Source organism: Phyllostomus hastatus, unplaced genomic scaffold, assembly GCF_019186645.2.
Source record: "Phyllostomus hastatus isolate PE091 unplaced genomic scaffold, TTU_PhHast_1.1 phas_scaffold_46, whole genome shotgun sequence".
NCBI classification, from domain to species: Eukaryota; Metazoa; Chordata; class Mammalia; order Chiroptera; family Phyllostomidae; genus Phyllostomus; species Phyllostomus hastatus.
In genome coordinates, this window is record NW_025334032.1 from 38,708,547 (window position 1) to 38,729,853 (window position 21,307).

The following is a 21,307-nucleotide window of genomic DNA, read 5'->3' on the forward strand; positions in this document are numbered from 1 at the left end:
AGGGGAGTATGTATGGTCCAAATCCCACAGCGTTTGTCCAACTACAGTGTGTGGTCTGCTGTTAGTGACCAGGTCATTGAGGGACTTGACCAGCAGTTTCTGTGGAACTGGAGAGGAGAATTCAGCAGGAAACGCCAGTGTAGTCTGCATGGGGTCAGGGTATCTGTGTGTGTTGTGGGGGAAGGGGGGTACCGTGTAAAACTGTTTTCTCACAGTGGGTAACGGTGAACAAGGGGTTTGAAAGCCATGGATCAGAGCGTGCAAGATGGAACAAATTTTATACAAAGACTTATTTTTTAAAAGTACAACATGCCGTTAAAAATGTCAGGAACATCCATCACTGATTTTGTGTTTTTTCCTGACGACTGATTACATAAAGCTGTGTCGTGTAGTATGCGAGGGGAGGAGCGAAACGTTTGATTTCGAGGCAGCGCCTCTGACAGTTGCACCTGCAGTAACGAACGCCCTCACCTGGCAGGGTTCGCTAATGTGGAGACCTGAAGAGAACATAGGAAAGCACATGCCTGAATAAATACGTGATTTCGATGACTTTCATTTCTCACTAATAAGAACCGAAAATGAGAAAAGTAGTTCAAGTAGCCCACCGCTTCCAGAGGAATAATTGTCGTCCTGCTGAGTTTCCGGCATAAACCTCGCTTCCAAATTAAGTTGTCATCATCGACAGATGGTGGCGATAAAACAGGAAACATCCCACCCCTGTGCGTTTCTCCCCAGTTTTCTGCCGCCAGCGTCTGGGAAGGGTTCGGAGGCCTCCATGTGTCTCTGAGGCCTCCTGGAGCCGCTGTGTCCTTTCCTGGGGCTTCTGCGCAGCGACGGCCTGCTGGGACACTAGCGGTGTTTCAGGGAGAAACCCCCTCCGTGCCCAGTCCTGTATCCTTTCTCTAGCAAAGGAGAACACGGCTTAGGGAGGGAAGGCACTGCTCATGGGGAAGGGGGGGCCTGATGAAAACATTTTCACTTCGTAACTGAGTGCTTGGAAGTCACCCCTGGAAGGGTGGATATCAGGACGGTTTTTAGAGTGCAGACAGAGAGGAAGAGGAAGGTGTTCCTTTAACAGGTGGAATTACAGAGGGTAAGCCTTCCTGCATGGGGCCTGAGTTTGCCCCGCCCCTGCGGCAAGGTGTGCCTGGACCCTCGCTTCTGCAGGGGGCGGTAGGTGTCCTGGATCACCGTCCCACCATCTGTGAAGGGACAGACGGGGGTTTGGACGCTCGTCTCCCGGGACAATAAAATCCCTCGGAGGTTTCAGTGGAAGCAAACACTTGATTAATCTCTACATTCTTTTTACTGTCTCTTTTGTATTCTTAAAATAACTTTTTTTTTTCCAAATTCCACCCAAGAGGGTGATGCTTTTTAAACATGAAAGTGAAAGAAATTACAAACTGGTGAAACCTTTTCCTCCTTTGTTCTGTTTCTCTAAAGATTACTACTCCTTGAATTTGTCAATTTGCCATTGCACTTGATTAATGCTGAATACACCAACTACATATTCCTGATAGTTTTAAATCGAGGGGTGTTGGGTATTTAGAATCTTCATGGTAACTGGGAAATCGCGGAGTTTGGTTACAACCATGTCCAGCCATCTGCTGAAAGAACAACTTAACTCCCACTGCATGCTGACAAGTGCCATCTGTTACATTTTTCCCTTTGTTGCTATGTTTTTCCTTTTGTATGGCGCTGTTTTAAGTTCCTTGTTAATGTTTTTATTTTTATCAAAGTCATATATAGATGTAGTTTTTAGACGTCAAATAGTTCTACAAGGCTTTTAATGTAAAAAGATCATTTTCTCTGCTGTGCTCCTCTCCTCCTAATTCCTACCCCACAAAGGTAACTGCTGGCAACAGTATTTGACTTGAGATGGCCACCAGCCCTTGGTCCGCGTCTGCTGCCGCCTGTGGCCTCCGCCCCTGACCCCACCGTGCTCCTGCCTGGTGGCCTTCGCGACGGCTCTGGCCTCCACCAGGACTCTCCCTCAGACGGTCAGAGGGTCAGAGGGTTAACTCGCTCAGCGTCAGATCTTCACTCCAGAAACGGACCTAAATAGATGTGGGGAGTTTGATACGTGGTAGCTCTGTAGAAAGCGTAAGGTCGTCAATACGTGGCATTAGGACAACTGATACAGCCACCCGGGGGGAAGAAGGGAAAGGCGTTCCTGCCTCGCACCTCACATCGCAGACCCTTCCAGACAGATCGGGAAAAAGGGGATGTTGGAGATGCTTAAACGTGTAAGTTCAGGATGAGACCACCTTCCTCAGCTCTGAAGCCACAGAAAAAATGTGAAGCTTGATGACATAAAAGTAAAAAAAAAAAAAAAAATCTGCATAACAGAAGTCCATAAATAACAATAAATGTCTTTTTCTTTTTGGAAGAAAAATTATTTAATGCATATTATATATGTAGAGCTCTTGGAAATTATCAAGAAAAAGAACAACTTAATAGAAAAAATGAGCACAGCATGTGACAGTTTCAGGAAAGGAAACGCAATGTAAAAAGATGTTCACTCACAAGATAAATTAAAATGGGGATAAGATTCTATTTTTCTCTTACGAGACTGACAACGCCTGGAAAGTTTGGTGACACCATTTATTTTTAAGGATGTGAGGAAACCCGTTCCACTACCGAGTTTTTTGAGTGTACATTGATGCAATCTTTGTGACAATTGAGCAATGCCTATCCAAGTCACCCAGGCGTTTGGTCCAGTGATGCCGCCTCTCGGAATCACTCCCACGCCAGCACTCGCTGGGGTGGGGAACGTCTGCGAGCACAGGTGACGTCCTGAGTTATCACCGCCCGCCCACACTCAGCACCGCGTAGTGCGTTCAGGCCTCTGCTGAACAAAAAGCACCAGATGGGACTGGGACCCACTTAGAGGCTGTGCGGCCGATGAAAACAGCATTTGCATCAGAATCAACGAACATATCAGAATGCACATCCTACCACACTGTGCGTGTGAATTTAAGTAAATGATTCTGCTCAGCCTCAATTACTTCAACTATAAAAGTTCAAGGACCCTGCCCATCCTTGCTGAGATGCCCACCTGCCAGGCCTTCCCAGCCTCCGCCCCTGAGCTGGGAGTCACACGGACCACCGCAGGAGGACCACCTGGCACCCTGCTTGCCCCACGGGCAGGAGGCTGGCTGGTTAGCGCCTCCTTGCTGTACTGGGTGCTGAGCCCATGGCAGGGCTCAGCTGCTGCACCTCCCATCACGGTAGATGCCCCGTGTCCTCAGTTTTAACTTCTATGGGTTCAGTGACCTGCTGTCAACCACGGTCCAAAAATATTAAATGGGAAATTCCAGAAATGCACAATTCATAACTTTCAAATTGCATGACGTTTTGTGTAGTGTGACCAAATTTCGTGTCCCGTTCTTTCCCGTTCTTTCCCACCTGGGGAGCGACCCCTCCCTTCACCCGGCGTCTCCACGCTGCAGACGCTCCCTGCCCGAGGGTCACTCAGGAGCTGCCGCCTCTGAGACCGGATCAACTACTGCAGTAGCGCCGTGCTTGTGTTCAAGTCACCCTTATGTTACTGTTATCATTGTTACTTATTATTATTGTTCATCTCTTCCTGTGCCTAATTAATTTATCAATGAAACTACATCACAGGTATGGATGTGCAGGAAAACACACACTATAGAGAGGGTTCGGTTCTATCCACAGTTTCGGGCATCCACGGGGGTCATGGGCTCCTCCTGAAGGAGGTTGGCTCTGTCACACTGAGCAGCTGAAAGTAATGCACGGCCTCACCCTGGCCCACGGGGTCTTGTTTGTGTCCAGCGACTACGGAGCTACGACAGGTCGATCGGCTTGCTCCCTTCGTCGTCTCTCTCGGAGCCTGGTTACTTCTTGCCATTCTCTGCGAGCTTGGAGCTCTTCCCTTGACGGGAAGGAGAGTGCCTTGGGTTACAAGGTTGTTACGGAGGTCAGAGGGAAGTTTGTACAGAGCCTAATACTGTAATGGGTGCAGAGGAGGCAGTGAGTGGTAGTTGTTGTTTAAATAGATACCTCCGTCACCTTTGTTTTTCCAACCAGGTGTCCTTGAATATCAGTATCAAATGTTTCCCAGTTTATAATCTGGACTAGCCATCATTCCCCTACGTAGATAACTGAGACAGGAAAATGCATTTCTAAACCTGTGTTTTTCAAATTGGTTCGCAAACCCGTTAGTGGGTATAAATTCGATTAAGTGTGCTTTGAGTGGCACCTCACCTTTTGACGAGCAGAAGAGAGTGGGATAGAAGAGATCAGAACACAGTAGTGCCTGTTCTTGAGCAGATGCTGTTTTCTGAAACACGCTCACCTTGTTCTAGAACCAGTGTGTGTGTATACTGGGTTGCAATGTAAAATGTACTGTGAGTTTCATTGTTTTTAAATAAAAATCACCTTCCTAAACCCTAAATCTCTCCTCGGCTTACAGGTGTGTCAGGGTTTCAGTGGAACCTGATAAAGCAATCCCGTAGTTCACCAGAACACTGCCTAGATGAGAGCGAGGAGGGCAGGGGGCCGGGGGGAGAGGACTCCAGCATGTGGGCCGGCCAGAGCGCTTTGCTCGCCCGCGCAGCAGCCCACCAGACAGAGCCCCCGAGACTCCAGTCCGAGAGACTGCAAGAAACACATTGGACCACTTTTGTTGTCAGCAAATGAAGTCTTGCTTTAAAACTTTAGTTTTCTTTTAATTTAGAGCAGAACGGTGCCCTTTATTTAAACCTCCTTCTTTCATAACACTGCAGGATTCGATCGATTCCCTCTGTTTCCCACCTGAGCTGTACTTCTGAGTCATTTCCACCACCCCATGCTTTATGGCGGCACCCCGACTTTCAGATGGGGTGGAGACAGGGCTTAGAGACCAAGCATACTCCATTTGGGTGCCCACGCTGTGATTCTCGAAGCCAGTGGAGAATGTGATTCTGAAGCAGGTAATAACCAGTGTGGAGTGTCCCCATCTTTCCAAGTTTCACCCTCAGATACTCCCCCTTTTGCGCAGTCAGTGACTTCATCATGGAGAGACAAGCCGAGTGACAGTGTCGTGGCAGGAAAAGCCTGTCAGACACCTGCACGTCATGGGCCCAGGAAGGCTGCAGAGTCACCACTTAAACCTGCACCAGCACCTGGCGACGTCGTCTCTTGTCCCTCTTCCTTAGGCCATTGGGCCGAGGCGCTTCCCAGCAGCATGCTTAACTTCTCTCCCAGGTGAGGACTATATTCTTCTGATGTCTACTGATTGATTCACTCAACAGGGTTTGACCCCTGCCAGGATTCAGGGGTGTCCAACCCACAGCACACGGGCCGCAGGATTCCCAGGGTGGCTGTGAATGCGGCCCAACACAAAATCATACATTTACTTAAAACACCATGAGATTTGCCTCGGGCCCCGTCGCCAGCTCCGGCCGGCTGCGGGCAGGCAGACAGCAAGCTGGGCCTCCTCATCTGGATCCGCAGTCTCTCGATTCCTTCTCCTGAGACGCTTTGACTGTTATACCAAGAATAGACTATGTGAGGGACTTCCAGCCAAGACGGAGGTATAAGTAGACACACTGTACATCCTTGCACAACCAAAAGAAGGATGACAACAAATTTATAAACAAAAAATGACAAGGACTGACTGAAAATTGAACTGTGTGAAAGTCTGACAACCAAGGAGTTAAAGAAGAAACACTCACCCAGACCAGTAGGAGGGGCAGAGACGGGCAGCTGGGCGGAGAGGACTCGTGGCAGGGCAGCAGCTGGTGGGCCAGGCAGGCGCAAATTCACACACAGATAAACCGGGAGGAACAACTGGGGAGCGAGACAGACCACACAACCCAGAGCTCCAACGCAGGGAAATAAAGCCTCAAACCTCTGACTGCAAACACCTGTGGGGGTTGAGGCAGCAGGAGAGACTCCCAGCCTCACAGGAGAGTTTGTTAGAGAGACCTACAGGGTCCTAGAAGACACAAAAGCCCACCCACCCAGGAATCAGCACCAGAAGGGCCCAGTTTGCTTGGGGGAAGCAGGGGAAGGGACTGAAATCCAGCAGAGAGCAGAGCAAGCACCACTGTTTCCTCTCGGACTCCTTCCCCACATACAGCCTCACAACCCAGCCATCCAGGTTGCCCCACCCTGGTGAACACATAAGGCTCCACCCTTCACTACATAACAGACACATCAAGACCAAAAAATATGGCCCAAATAAAAGAACAGATCAAAGTGCCAAAAAAATACAACTAAGCAACTAAGAGATAGCCAGCCTATCAGATGCACAGTTCAAAGCACTGGTGATGAGGATGCTCACAGAATTGGCTGAATTGGGTCACAAATTAGATGAAAAAATGAAGGCTATGCTAAGTGAAATGAAGGAAAATGTATAGGGAACCAACAGTGACGGGAAGGAAACTGGGACTCATAGCAATGGTGTGGACCAGAAGGAAGAAAGAAATATTCAACCAGAACAGAGTGAAAAGCAAGAATTCAGAAAAATGAGAAGAGGCCTAGGAACCTCCAGGACATCTTTAAATATTCCAACATCCAAATCATAGGGCTGCCAGAAGAAGAGGAAGAGCAAGAAATCAAAAACTTCTTTGAACAAATAATGTAGGAGAATTTCCCCAACCTGGCAAAGGAAATAGACTTCCAGGAAGTCCAGGAAGCTCAGAGAGTCCCAAAGAAGTTGGACCCAAGAAGGAACTCACCAAGGTACATCATAATTACATCACCCAAGATTAAAGATAAGGAGAGAATCTTAAAAGCAGCAAGAGAAAAGGAGATAGTTACCTACAAAGGAGTCAGCTGATTTCTCAAAAGAGACCTTGCAAAAGGTCTCGTGGCAGGGCACGAGGGGCTTGCAGGCAAGAAGGGGCTGGAAAGAAGTATTCCGAGTCATGAAAGACAAGCACCTATATCCCAGATTGCTCTATCCAGCAAAGCTTTCATTTAGAATGGAAGGGCAGATACAGTGCTTCTCAGATAAGGTCAAGTTAAAAGAGTTCATCATCACCAAGCCCTTATTATATGAAATGTTATCTAAGAAAAAAAAGATAAAAAATATGTACAGTGAAATGACAACAAACTCAGTTATTAACAACCAAACCTAAAACAAAAACAAATTAAGCAGACAACTAGAACAGGAACAGAACCACAGAAATGGAGATCACATGGAGGGTTATCACCGGGGGAGTGGGTGGGAAGAGAGTGGGAAAAGGTACAGAGAATAAGTAGGAAAAATGGTAGGTAGAAGATAGACAGGGGGAGGGGAAGAATAGTATGGGAAATGTAGAAACCAGAGAATGTATACGCATGACCCATGGACATGAAGTAAAGGAGGGGAATGCGGGTGGGAGGGGGTATACAGGGCAGAGGGGAAAAAGGGGGGAAATGGGACAACTGTAATAGCATAATCAATAAAATATACTTTAAAAAAATCATAAGATCAGCCTGGTTGGCGTAGCTCAGTGGATTGAGCGTGGACTGCGAACCAAAGTGTCGCAGGTTCGATTCCCAGTCAGGGCACATGCCTGGGTTGCAGGCCACGGCCCCCAGCAACCGCACATTGATGTTTCTCTCTCTCTCTCTTTCTCCCTCCCTTCCCTCTCTAAAAATAAATAAATAAAATCTTTTAAAAAGTCATAAGATTTTTTTCGTGACTATGTATTTAATACGTCATGTCACAATGTATTTAATGTGTTGCCCAAAACAACTTTTCTTCTTCCCGTGTGGGCCAGAGAGGCCAAGAGGCTGGACACCCGTGGTACAGTTCAGATCAGTAAGAGGCAATCTGGGTGCTTCAGTAACATGGACAGGCTAAGTAAACGACAAAGAGTGAGAACCGGAAAACCCACTTTAAAAAAATAATCACGGAAAACTTCCCTGACCTGGTGAAGGCCGTGGACTTACAAGTCCAGGAGGTGCATAGAGTCCCGAACAAGATGAACCCAAAGCGGCCCACTCCGAAGGTTAGAATGCCAAAGGTTGAAGCCAAAGAGAGAACCTTAAAAGAGGCCAGAGAACTGTGGGGGCGGGTCAGAACTGTATTCCCGCCTCCCCCCTGGTGCCCCTTCCCTGTCTCCCTCCTCTGTCCCCAGACACTCAGAGCCCACAGCTGCGGGGAAACCAGCATCACGCTCTGGGACCTCCCCCCAAACGAGGGAACAAAGGCCGTTCTTTGACCACCGGCTCTCTTCTCACCGGCTCTCTTCTCACCTGCCCATCTGGGCTCCTCCTTCGAGGCGGGGCTGTACCGAGCACTCCCCCAGTGCCCACCCCTCCCGCTCCACATGGGGTGGAAGCAGGACCGTCCCAGTTCCACAGTGGGCCCCTTCCTCCCAGATCATCTCGCACTTGCCCAGGTCTGTGAGACTCTGCCGCTCGCACCCTGATGGCGTGTTGCTACCTCTGCGTGCCTGCCGTGTCCCTTTTACACGCGGAGCTCACTGTGCGGTGCCAACAACAAGCACCTTCCCCGATTCAAAGGGGACGCATTAGCATACGCAGTGGGGCTCGAACAGGCCAGGGGCCTGCTCCCCACTGGGCGTGTGGGGACCCTGTGGGCGGGCTCTGACCGCCCTGGCTTCTGCTCACCCACAGAAAGCTGGGTGTCAAAGCTCTGGGGGGTCCAAGTCAGGGCTCCCTTCTCTGAAATTAGTTTGTTTTTTTTGGTTCGCATTCCTCGGGAGATCCCTTCAGCCTGGCGTTGAGCCACCAGGCCAGATGGCCGTGCACCTGGCTGACAGCTTCCAGAAGACGCACGTCACAAATAGCATCAGCCTCTGCAGAAGGGGGACAGCGGGACAGCGGCATGCCGGGAGGTCTGGAGGAGGGAGGGCAGCCCGCTCCTCCTCACCCTGAGCGGTTTGCTCCTCCTCGTCCCATCGCCTCCACCTGCCACGTTCCCCCAGCGCCTGCGTTCTCCCACCTTCCCCCAGACAGCGTTCAAGACCAAGCCCCTCCTAGGAGCCTCACTCCCCGACACCTAACCACTGCATGAATCCATTGTCCTTTCTTCAGGCCGCCATGACCCTAATGATGTAGAAAGTGGGAGGCCACAAACAAACAGGAAGAAGTGCAGAGATGCAACCCCCGTGACCCCCACGTCTGGCCCTGCCAGAGCCAACAGCCTGCGGTGAGGTTTGCCGGGCGCAGGAAGGTGCTCTTGCTTCCTGGCCTGAAGCCAAGAGGCTGCCAGGTTCGAACCTGCGGCTGTGCGTCACCTGGTGATCAAAGGAGGGTCAGATTGCCACGGGGACTGCACATTTAAGAGTCTCCAGGGGCCAGGCAGACACCCAGACGGATAAAAGCACCGGGTCCACACAGCTGGGGTGCGGCTGCTGCCGTCATGGAAGCAGGACAGGGGAAGATTGCCAGAGCTGTAAAGGAAAGCCCAGACCCTGTATTTTTTCTGTAGGCTCTCCTGAATTTTTAAACAAAAATAATGAAAACATTTTTAAAACAGGCCCAGTAAACCTAGCCATGTGCTCGGCCCCTGGGGTGATCACACGGTCTGTGATCCCAGCAAAGCAGGGCCACTGGGGGTGTTTGCCCCCCCGCACAAGAGTGTCCCAAGAGGATCCCCCAGCTGCGTGGCCTGGCCTGGGCCTGCCTCCGTGGGGAAGGAGGAAGAGCCTTTCCCGGCTGCTCTGCCGACAGCAGGGTCCCCTTTCCCTGGTTGGCACACAGGACGTGTGCGCACCCGCAGGGAGCCTGCAGCTCAGATAAACGGCATGACGCCTAATGGGAAAGCTGCGGCAGGGTCTTCCTGGATGCAGGACTTTCCATGATAAAACCAGAAAATTCACAACAGTCTCCCCATGGGCCCTGCCTCTGCTCGGGTGTTAATTTCTTTGGTTCTGAACATAGCTTTGTTTACATCTGTGCAAGCTTTTCTGTTGAAAGGTAAGTAGATAAGGGATGGCTTTCATAAGCTTATTTCTTTTCTTTTTATTTTGAAGTAACTTTAGATCTGCAGACAAATGGCAAAAATTATCCAAAGATATTCCTTATCCTCTTCTCCCAGATTCTCCAAATGTGGCATTTATTTATTATATTTTATCATGTCATCTTGTTCTCTCTCTCTACACCCCTCAGCCTCTCTCCTCTCTTTCTCCCCAGAGATACACACAAATATACATATTTCGGAACCATTGGAGACATGTGTCCTGTTACTCCTAAATTCTCCAGCCGGGATTTTCAAGGACAAGGGTATTCTCCTGTATCACTACAGTGCAGTGATCGAAATCAGGAAATTCACATCAGTACAGTGCTATTAGCTAATACGCAGACTCTTTCAGATTTCATCAGCTTTCTCAAATGTCCTTTGCAGAAAAACAAAACAAACAAATAACAAACAAACAAAAACCACACAATGTTTTCGGTTCCAGGGCCCAAACTAGGCTCAGAAACTGCACTTCGGTTGCTTGCCTGTTCTGTCCTTTAGTCTGAAACACTTCCGTGGTCTTTCTTTGCCTTGCGAGACCTTGACATTTTCTTGACGGCATGGGCCAGATATTTGCAGAATGTTCCTCAGTTTTGGTGTGTCTGATGTTTCCTCCTGATTAGAGTCAGGGCCGTGTATTTTGGGCAGGAATGTCTCAGAAGGAGAATTGTGTCCTCAGGGTGTCCTGTCAGGTGGCACCTGATACCTCCCCTTGCCCATTGCTGGTGGCGTCAACTCAGAACCTTTGCTTGGAGTAGTGCCTGCCAGCTTTCCTCACCATGAAGTTACCCTTTTTTTATCTTTACAAGTAGTAAATATTCAGTAAGGAGATTCCTTGATATTATGCAAGTATTTTGTTCTAGATCTAACTTCACTTGTAGTTTCCATTGCTGATTCTTTTTTAAAAATGTGTTTTATTGATTAGGTATTACAGTTGTCCTAATTTCCCCCCTTCACTCCCCTCCACCCTGCACACCCCCTCCAACCCACATTCCCCCCTTTAGTTCATGTCCATGTGTCATTCTTGTAAGTTCTTTGGCTTCTACATTTTCTGTGCTATTCTTGCCTTCCCCCTGTCTATTTTCTACCTACCATCTATGCTACTTATTCTCTGTACCTTTTCCCCTTCTCTCCTCCTCCCACTCCCCTGTTGCTAACCCTCCATGTGATCTCCATTTCTGTGGTTCTGTTCCTGTTCTAGTTGTTTGCTTAGTTTGTTTTTGTTTTAGGTTCAGTTATTAATAATTGTGAGTTTGCTGTCATTTTACTATACATGTTTTTTATTTTCTTTTTCTTAGATAAGTCCCTTTAACATTTCATATAATAAGGGCTTGGTGATGATGAACTCCTTTAATTTGACCTTATCTGAGAAGCACTTTATCTGCCCTTTCATTCTAAATGAAAGCTTTGCTGGATAGAGCAATCTTGGATGTAGGTCCTTGCCTTTCATGACTTGGAATACTTCTTTCTAGCCCCTTCTTGCCTGTAAGGTCTCTTTTGAAAAATAAGCTGACAGTCTGATGGGAACTCCTTTGTAGGTAGCTGTCTCCTTATCTCTTGCTGCTTCTTGGATAATGTAATAATGATGTGCCTTGGTGTGTTCCTCCTTGGGTCCAACTTCTTTGGGACTCTTTGAGCTTCCTTGACTTCCTGTGAGTCTATTTCCTTTGCTAAATTGGGGAAGTTCTCCTCTATTATTTGTTCAAATAAGTTTTCTACTTGTTGCTCTTCCTCTTCCCCTTCTGGTACCCCTATAATTTGGATGTTGGAACATTTAAAGATGTCCTGGAGGTTCCTAGGCCTCTCATTTTTTTGAATTCTTGTTTCTTCATTCTTTTCTGTTTGGTTGTTTCTTTCTTCCTTCCGGTCCACTCCACTGATTTGAGTCCATTTTCTTCCCATCACTGTTGGTTCCCTATACATTTTCCTTCATGTCACTTAGCATAGCCTTCATTTTTTATCTAATTTGTGCCCAAATTCAACCAATTCTGTGAGCATCCTGATCACCAGTGTTTTGAACTGTGCACCTGATAGGTTGGCTATCTCTTCGTTGCTTAGTTGTATTTTTTCTGGAGCTTTGATCTGTCCCTTCATTTGGGCCATATTTTTTGGTCTTGATGGGCCTGTTACGTAGTGAGGGGCGGAGCCTTAGGTGTTTACCAGGGCGGGGCAACCCGCATGGCTGGGCTGTGATGCCGTATGTCGGGGAGGGGCACTAGAGGGAACAATGGTTCTTGCTCCACTACCCCAAGCAAACTGGGCCCTTCTGGGGCTGATTCCCGTGTGGGTGGGTTTGTGTACCTTCTAGGACCCTGTGGGTCTCTCCAGTGAACTCACCTGTGAGGCTGGGAGTCTCTCCCAATGCCTCAACCCCCACAGGTGTTTTTTTTTTGTTTTTTTTAATGTATTTTATTGATTATGCTATTACAGTTGTCCCATTTCCCCTTCTCTCCCCTCCACCCTGCAACCCCCTCCCACCCACGTTCCCCCCTTTAGTTCATGTCCATGTGTCATTCTTATGAGTTCTTTAGCTTCTACATTTCCCGTACTATTCTTGCCCTCCCCCTATCTATTTTCAACCTACATTCTATGCTACTTATTCTCTATACCTTTTCCCCCCTCTCCTCCTCCCACCCCCCCCTGCTGCCAGCCCTCCATGTGCCCTCCATTTCTGTGGTTCTGTTCCTGTTCTAGTTGTTTACTTAGTTTCTTTTGGTTTTGCTTTAGGTGTGGTTGTTAATAATTGTGAGTTTGCTGTCCTTCTACTATACATGTCTTTTCTTTATCTTCTTTTCTTAGATAAGTCCCTTTAGCATTTCATAAAATAAGGGCTTGGTGATGATGAATTCCTTTAACTTGACCTTATCTGAGAAGCACTTTATCTTCCCTTCCATTCTAAATGAGAGCTTTGCTGGATAGAGCAATCTTGGATGTAGGTCCTTGTCTTTCATGACTTGGAATATTTCTTTCCAGCCCCTTCTTGCCTGTAAGGTCTCTTTGGAGAAATCAGCTGACAGTCTGATGGGAACTCCTTTGTAGGTTACTGCCCCCTTATCTCTTGCTGCTTCTAGGATTCTCTCCTTCGTTTTTACCTTGGCTAATGTAATTATGATGTGCCTTGGTGTGTTTCTTCTTGGGTCCAACTTCTTTGGGGCTCTCTGAGCTTCTTGAATTTCTTGGAAGACTGTTCCCTTTGCCAGAATGGGGAAGTTCTCCTTTATTATTTGTTGAAATACGTGCTCCATCTGTTGCTTTTCTCCTTCCTGTTCTGGTACCCCTATAATTCGGATGTTGGAACATTTAAAGGTGTCCTGGATGCTCTTAAGCTTTTCCTCGATTTTTTGAATTCTTATTTCATCATGCTTTCCTGCTTGGTTGATTCTATCTTCCTTCTGGTCCACTGTATTGTTTTGAGAGTCAGATTCCTTCCTTTCACTAGTGGCTCTCCTCCGCGTATCTTCCTGCATCTCTTTTATGGTAACCTGCATCCTTTCATCTAAATTGCGCCCAAAATCAACAAATTCCGTGAGCTTTCTGATCACCAGTGTTTTGAACTGTGCATCTGATAGATTGGCTATTTCTTGGTCGCTCAAAAGGATGAGTCCTGGGGGACTGATCTGTTCTGTTGGATACATGTCTTATGTCTTTCCCTGTCTCTGGTCGCTCTTGTTACGGTGGGGGGCGGAGCCTTAGGTGTTCACCGGGGCTGGGCACCCTGGTCGCTAGATTGTGACGGTATATGTGTGGGTGGGGGCAGGAGCGGGAGGGGACAATGGTGATAGTTTCGTTCTCCCGGACTCAGGCCCTTCCCTGGGATCCTGGGCTGCACGCTCTGCCCTGGTCCACAATCACTGCCCCACAGGGTCCGGCCGCAGCAGCTTGCGCACTCAGGGACCCCCGCTGCGTTCTTGCGCCCCGGATGGCCGTCGCGCCGATTTCATGCCAAATTTCCCCCCACCTCCGCGCGCCGCCGCCCCGCGCCAGCCCCGCGCCCGCCCTGCGCCCACACGACTCGTTGTCTCCTACCGGTCTGGATGTACGGGTCTACTTCAACTTCTTGGCTGTCCGACTTCCATTCAGATAGATCCTGTCAGTTCTGAGTGATATTCTATCTGTAAATTATTGTTGTTCTAATCTTGGGTGCGCGAGGAGGCACGGTGCGTCCACCTACTCCTCCCCCACAGGTGTTTTCAGTTGGTGATTTGAGGCTTTATTTCCCGGCGCTGGGGCGCTGGGCTGCTCGGTCTGCCTTGTTCCCCGGTTTCTCCTGGTTTATCTGCGCCCGAATGTGGGACCCCCTGGTCCACCAGCCGCCCTGCGCGCCGCACCCCTCCGCGCCCCCCCACGATCCTCCACCTCACTAGGGCTGCCCACCACTGCCTGCTGGCCGCTGCTTTTTTTTTTTTTTGCGGCGACCCCTCCCCGCCCGCCCCCTGACTCCGCCCCTCCTACCGGCCTGGATGAATGTGTCTACTTTAACTCCTTGGTTGTCGGACTTCCATGCAGTTCCATTTTCTGTCAGTTCTGGTTGTTTTTTTGTTTCTAAATTTTTACTGTCCTTATTTTGGTTGTGCGAGGAGGCACAGTGTGTCTCCCTACATCTTCACCGGAAGTCCGGTGTGGCTTTACTGATCCTTGCTTGAAACAGCTGAGACCGTGGACACAGCCAGGCGGAGATGTTCTACTTCTGTCACTCCTTCCCCGTTGACACATCGGCGCTCTGCAGTATGGCACTCTCCTCCACGTTTTTACTTAAATCAGCATAGACTCGTTTCCATGCAAGATTTGGTCTATAACCATTTTACCCTTCTATATTCTGCTTTTCAATTTCTGCCCTCTTTGGCCAGCGAGTACCCCACCAAACTGCACCGGTGTCCTTCTGAAAGGGCCTGTCATATTGGAACTCTTCTTTATATTCCGGCACAGCCGTACCTAGGAGGTTGCTCCTGAAGGAGTTCTTGAACAAAAGCCCCAAATGTGGCTCAGTGAAAGCGGTTCAGTGCAGAGCCAGGACGCTGTGCTCCAAAAGCACCGTTGATGAACTTGCTCGACTCAAAGCTAAAACTCAAAGGAACCGGAGGAATGGATACTTTTTCCACCAGTGTTTTGTCAACATTCCTTCTACCAAACAGCTTTTTGATAAGATTTGGACGTCCACAACTTAAGATTCTTTCTCCCGGCGAAGGTCAGCGGCGTGGTTCGATACAACTTCCTGGGATGACGGAAACGTTCTGGATCTGAGCCGCGCAAGAAGGTAGCCCCTCGCCACATGTGGATGGCAAGCCCTCGAGATGCGGCGAGTGTGACTGAGAAACCAAACTCTTCATTTACATTAGTCTAATGTTTACTTACCTAACCGCTCGTGTCGGAGTGGCGACCGTATTGACAGAGGGTGGATTTAAATGTATTAGAAGGGAAATGATGCCCTGGCTGGCATAGCTCAGTGGATTGAGTGCGGGCTGCGAACCAAAGTGTCACAGGTTCGATTCCCAGTCAGGGTACATGCCTGGGTTGCAAGCCATGACCCCCAGCAACCGCACATTGATGTTTCTCCCTCTTTCTCTCTCTCTTTCTCCCTCCCTTCTCTCTCTAAAAATAAAAAATATTTTTAAAAAGAAAAGAAATGGTGAAATGCAGCCCCACGTGATTAAACATTAAAGAATTTCTGGGATCACTGAACTGCAATCATGGGAGCAGTTGTACTTATGCATCACTTAAAGGGTAGACTGTATACTCACTGAGCCTACTCCTAATTGGCACCCTCACAGCATCAGCGTCTGGGGTATTTATCCCTATGTTCCCTCCTGCAGGGGCCATGCCTGCCGATCAGCAAAGCTGTTCCAAATCAGTGGCATTGGGGGACAGTGATGGAGAGAAGGAGGCAAAACAAAAAAGTCTTATTTTATGTTCCCTCTACTTTCCAAATTTTCCTTAAGTATGCTTTATGTGTGGTATTTATGAATTGTCGATACACTTTGTGGGAAGACAGAGTTGTGTGGCCCTGGAGACTTACATTGCCTGGCAAGAGTCTGCATGAGCACAGCCCCTCAGCAGGAGCGGCTGTGCTCAAAGGCAACTGCCCAAGGTCAACAGGTGCTGGCAACAGGCGGGCCAGACAATTAACCCCTGAACAGCTGCCATCTAACCTCAGACTGCCCGATGCCCACGCAGACGTTGTGTCCCAGTTGGCAAGGCCACTCTCGTGCTTGCTCTATAAACAGGGGAAGCAACGGAGTGGAGGTGGGGGACTTGAGTCGTCCTCTTGGAGTCTAGACCCATATTAGTGCAACCCGCCCGACCCCAGGGTCCCTCGTCCTGCAGAGCGCTGAGACCAGAGACCCGGTGTCTGCCCAACCTCGGCTCACAGGTTCCCGCTGGCACCAAAACACTCACACGGCCACAAAGACATGTTTTAACAGAAAGAACCTATTTCCCCCCAAACAGCTGACACCAGGGAACATCATCGATGAAAATCGTTACGTGATTATGGAGGAAAGAACGCAGCTGGAGGAGATCAGTGGATGAGAAGGCGGGAGGTTCTGTTGTGAATGCCCCATGTGAGGGTGGTGGGTCGTTGGGTAGGAGAATGCCCTTGTTTGCAGGGACCCCACACTAGAGAATTCAGGGTGATGGGGCAGCCTACCAGCAGCTCACTCTCATATGGTTCTGGAAGTTTCTTTTACTGTTCTTGGAACTCTTCTGCGTGTTTGAAACTATTTTAAAATCAGTAACAAAAGAAACGTGTTCAATAAAAGGGAAACCACCCTCCTTGGCGGAGACACCCTCCCTGGTCACACACTTACACGTCCTTTCTGCATTGGAAGTGTTTGCTCACCTCCACAGGGGTTCCCGTCCCTTCCTTCCCAACAGAACCCGGGCGTGGGTGGTGTGGAGACCGGGACGTGGCCCCGACGCCCGTGCAGCAGCAGGGCAGGCGTGGGACTCTGTCTGGGCTGAGGGTTGGTGGGAGGGTTTCTGCCTTCTCCTTACCTTTCTTATTAGCGAGAAGGGGGAGATCAGGTTGGCAGATGAGCCACCCTCCTGTGATGATGAGGCAACTGGTGTGGGGACAAAAGCCGGCGCTATGGGGACCGTAGGGCAGACCTGTGGTCATGGAAAAGGCCTGTGTCCCCGAAGGCCACTGTGAACAGCTGCATCAGCTCTGGTGCTCCTTGTCCTTTATGTTTAAACCACGGTGGCCAAGGTCCCAGTCATTTGCAGCTGAAGTGTTTCTACCTAATGCACCTTTTCTATGCATTTACATACATATGTACATGCACATGTGTGTTTGCATGTACGTCTGTTTGTTGTGAGGCCAGTGGATTTTAAAGCTAGAAGTGGGTCATACTACCCATACTGCATAGTCCTTTTTAATGTTTCACTTGACAAGGTATCTGAAGCCTCTTTCTACGTCTGTCCTTTTAAATGTAGGGTAAGTAAGCCACCATTTCTCTATTCATTTCCTTTCGATGGTTTCCAAGTGTTAGCCACTAGGAGCAATGGTGCATAGATTATTTGTGGACAGGTGGCTTCCTGCGTGTGTCAGTGTTTCTGAGGCAAGTCGAGGAGGAGAGCCGCTGTGTCAGAGACGCTGTGTGTGTGACACGTTGCCAGGTGCTGGCGAATGGCCACCTCGCCACCGTAGGTACCTTTAAACTTCTCCCGACGGAGTTCAGAGCCTGTCCACCCGCACACAGAAGCAGAGTAGTGTCAGCTTTTAAATGCATGGGATGTGGCATATTGCTGTCATTCTCGTTTGCATTTATCGGATGCCTAGTGAACGTGAACTTACTTTCATGCACTCACCGGTCACCGGTGTCTCTCTGGACTCTCAGTGTCTGTCGCACATACTTCTGCTGGACTGTTCATGCTTTCCCGCTGATGTGCCAGAGGTTTTTATATGCTCAGTGGCAGAAAAACCTACAAACGGTTTTTCTATCCTTTAAACAGTCTTTAACTGAATGTCTGCCTTCGCTACTGTAGATTCTAAGTCATTTGCAGCTGAAGTGTTTCTACCTAATGCACCTTTTCTATGCATTTACATACATATGTACATGCACATGTGTGTTTGCATGTACGTCTGTTTGTTGTGAGGCCAGTGGATTTTAAAGCTAGAAGTGGGTCATACTACCCATACTGTTCTGCATAGTCCTTTTTAATGTTTCACTTGACAAGGTATCTGAAGCCTCTTTCTACGTCTGTCCTTTTAAATGTAGAGTAAATAAGCCACCATTTCTCTATTCATTTCAGGTTTGCAGGCTGCCTGCCTTTGGGAGGCCAGCTTCTCCTGCTCACGGTCCTCTCTCCTGCCCGAGCTCAGTGGCGGGCCCTCCGCTGGGGTTTCTCCACCACTGGATGCCTTTTACTTCTGATATTCCAGAAATCTCCTCCCCACTCGAATTCTGGTTCACAGATGACACCCTTTCTTCTCCAGCTCAGGGATGGGTTTATTCTTTTAAGAACTATGTTGTGTATCAGGGAGGAAGGTAAAGGCGAACACTGACTGCGTCATCTGCAAAAAGGAAGGTCGCTCTGCGTTTGCCTGCACCTCTACAGTCATTGTCCAGGGTAACTTTTCAGGGAATGTGGCCTAAGAATGGGGTGTTGCCTCCAAGGGAAAGCAGTTCAAATGCCAGGAGGGGCTAGTGGCAATTTGTGAATTTTTCAGAAAAGACAGAAGATACAAGTCATTTGTTCCAAAAGGTTACAGCTATTACATGCTCAAGTGGTTAATAATAGACTAATAAATTATTAAAGAAATGTCTTTCCCAGTTGTTTTTAATTAAACAGAACATCATGCCCTGTTTGCCAAAGGGTTATTTTATTTGTTGTCCTCCTTTAAAACTACTTTCACTGGATCTAAGAATCCTACACTGGCGACTATTTTCTTTCAGCAAAACGAAGTCACTGCGGCACCACCCTCTGGCTTCTGTGGTTGCTGGGCAGGACTCGGCTGCAGCACAGCCGCTCCTTTCCAGGGCGTCGGCCTTTCTCCCTCCGCGGTCTCTCCGAAGTCCTCGGTGACCTTCACTGCACTGCACCGTGTCATGGGTGCACCGTGTCTGGGGTGCGTTCCTTCCCCTCACCTCACTTGAGATGTGCTGGGCTTCCTTAGCCCACGGTCCAGGACCCTTAACCAGTCTCCAGCACTCTGAGCTGACTGAGGAGGTTGGGTGCGACAGGCCGTGGCCTTTGACCCTACGCTAGGTCGCACTCTAGAACAACCTCCTCAGCTCTCCTACTGACGGGGGCGCCATCTCATGCCCTGATCTTGATGTCGACCGCATGAGCTGTTACTATCTACTTATCAGTCTCTCTAACCTACTTATTAGTTCACAGCCCACCACGTTCCTGAAGGCACATAAGCCGAAGTCACACAGTCGTGGGGGCAGAGCCCCAGGGTTCTGATTTTCTGCTTACTGACCCAGGCACTAACCTACCTGAAGACAGTGCGTGAGCCTCTTTTTCTTGCTGTGCCCGAGAGAGTTCTCAGCACCTTTTACTCAATGTCCTTCCTACTTGTACAGAACGGGTCGCTCACTGCGTTTGCTCTCATTAGTATGCTGGAAATATTTGCTCCTGACAGCTGTCATTTTGCATAACTGAATACAAATCGCAGACACCATCTGGGATGTCAGAGCAAAGGGGACTGCGACTGTTTGAATTTCCCTTCCGATTTAATGTCACAGTTTTTTAAAAGTCTAGATTTTTTTTTCATGGTCCTCCTAGGGAAAAAATAATTAAACAATTATCTTCTGAGTGATACAATTACTACAAATTAAGAAACAGCTATGAACCTAATTTACAAATAATTATGTGACAGGAGTATGAAAAGTGCAGAACTAATGGAACAAAATTAATGAGAGCTACCGAGGGATCATGTTGTTTTTCCACGTATTTGTTTTGGTCCCTTGAGGACGGAGTGTCTGAGGACGCTTTACACCGCTGAGAACTGTGCTTCGAACAGAAATCTGAGCCGTCTCGCAAATGGACGCGGCAGATGCGTGGGGTGGCAGCGCCGTGGCAGGTGACCGTGGGTGTATCAGAACCTTCAGGAAAACCGAGCTAGCCCAATGTAAGACATTAGAGCAGGGGCATCAAACTCATTTCCACCGGGGGCCACATCAGCCTCACGGTTGCCTTCAAAGGGCCGGATGTAATTTCAGGAGTGTGTAAATGTAACTACTCCTCAACTAGGGGCAAGGAGCTTGGCGCTGCGGCCGCCGCATAGAAACGAGGTGCCGGGCCGGATAAAACAAGGCGGAGGGCCGGGTTCGGCCCGCGGGCCTTGTGTCTGACCTCCGTGCATGAGAACTATGGACATGAATGTGCACTTGGGGCGAATGTGATGCCTGAACCCCCTGCTTCCTTTTGGGGAGTTGGTGTCAGAAAACGAACAGAACGAGGCCTCTGAAAATGATTTCTTCTATAAAAACAGTGAGAAAACCGGTTTTGAAATGTCAGAATACAGTCTTTTTAACAAGTGGTGCTGGAACAACTGGACATCCAATCGCTAAAAATGTATATATGAATCTAGACAGAGAGGTTATGCCCTTCACAAAAATTAGTTCAAAATGGATCATGGACCTACATGTGAAATGTAAAACTACAGAACTCCTCAAATAAGAGGAAGCTTAGATGACCTTGGCCATGGCTGTGACTTTTTAGACGCAACACCAAAGGCACCGTCCACGAAAGGGAGGTGAGGCCGGCCTTCTTGATCGTCAAAGACTTCTGCTCCAGGAAAGGGACCGTCAGGAGAATGAGGAGACAAGCCGTGCTCTCGGAGAAAATGTCTGTAAGACATATCTGATAAGCGGCCGTTATCCAAAGTATATTAAGTGCTCTTAAAACTCAACGATAACAATATAAAAACACCAATTCAAATGGGCCGAAGACCGTGACCCCTCGCAGAAGAAGACATCCAGGTGGCACTCAGCAATAAAAAGGTGCTCCATGACACGTTTCCCCCGGGAAATGCACATTGGAAGGACAGCATAAGGCTTCTTTTTCCTCTGGCCACCTTCAAAATTTTACCTGTATCCTTGGTTGTTAGCGCCTTGGTCCTGAAGCGCCCGGGTGATTTCTCCCTTCTCCAGCTTGGGGTTCTCTGCGTTTCTTGAATCTGGGATTTGTTGTCTTTCACTGATCCTGGAACATTCTCAACAATGATCTCTTCTGAAATTTCTTCAGTCCTTTCTGGGACTTCGGGTCCACATGTATTATATTGCTTGATATTGTCCCACAGCTCTTGGTTGCTCTGGGCTTTTTAAAAATTACTTCTTTTTGTGTTTACGTTTTAGTTTGGATAATTTCTATGAACTTGTCTTCACATTCATAGATTGTTTTCTCAGCTCTTCCCAGGCTGCTGCTAAGCTCATT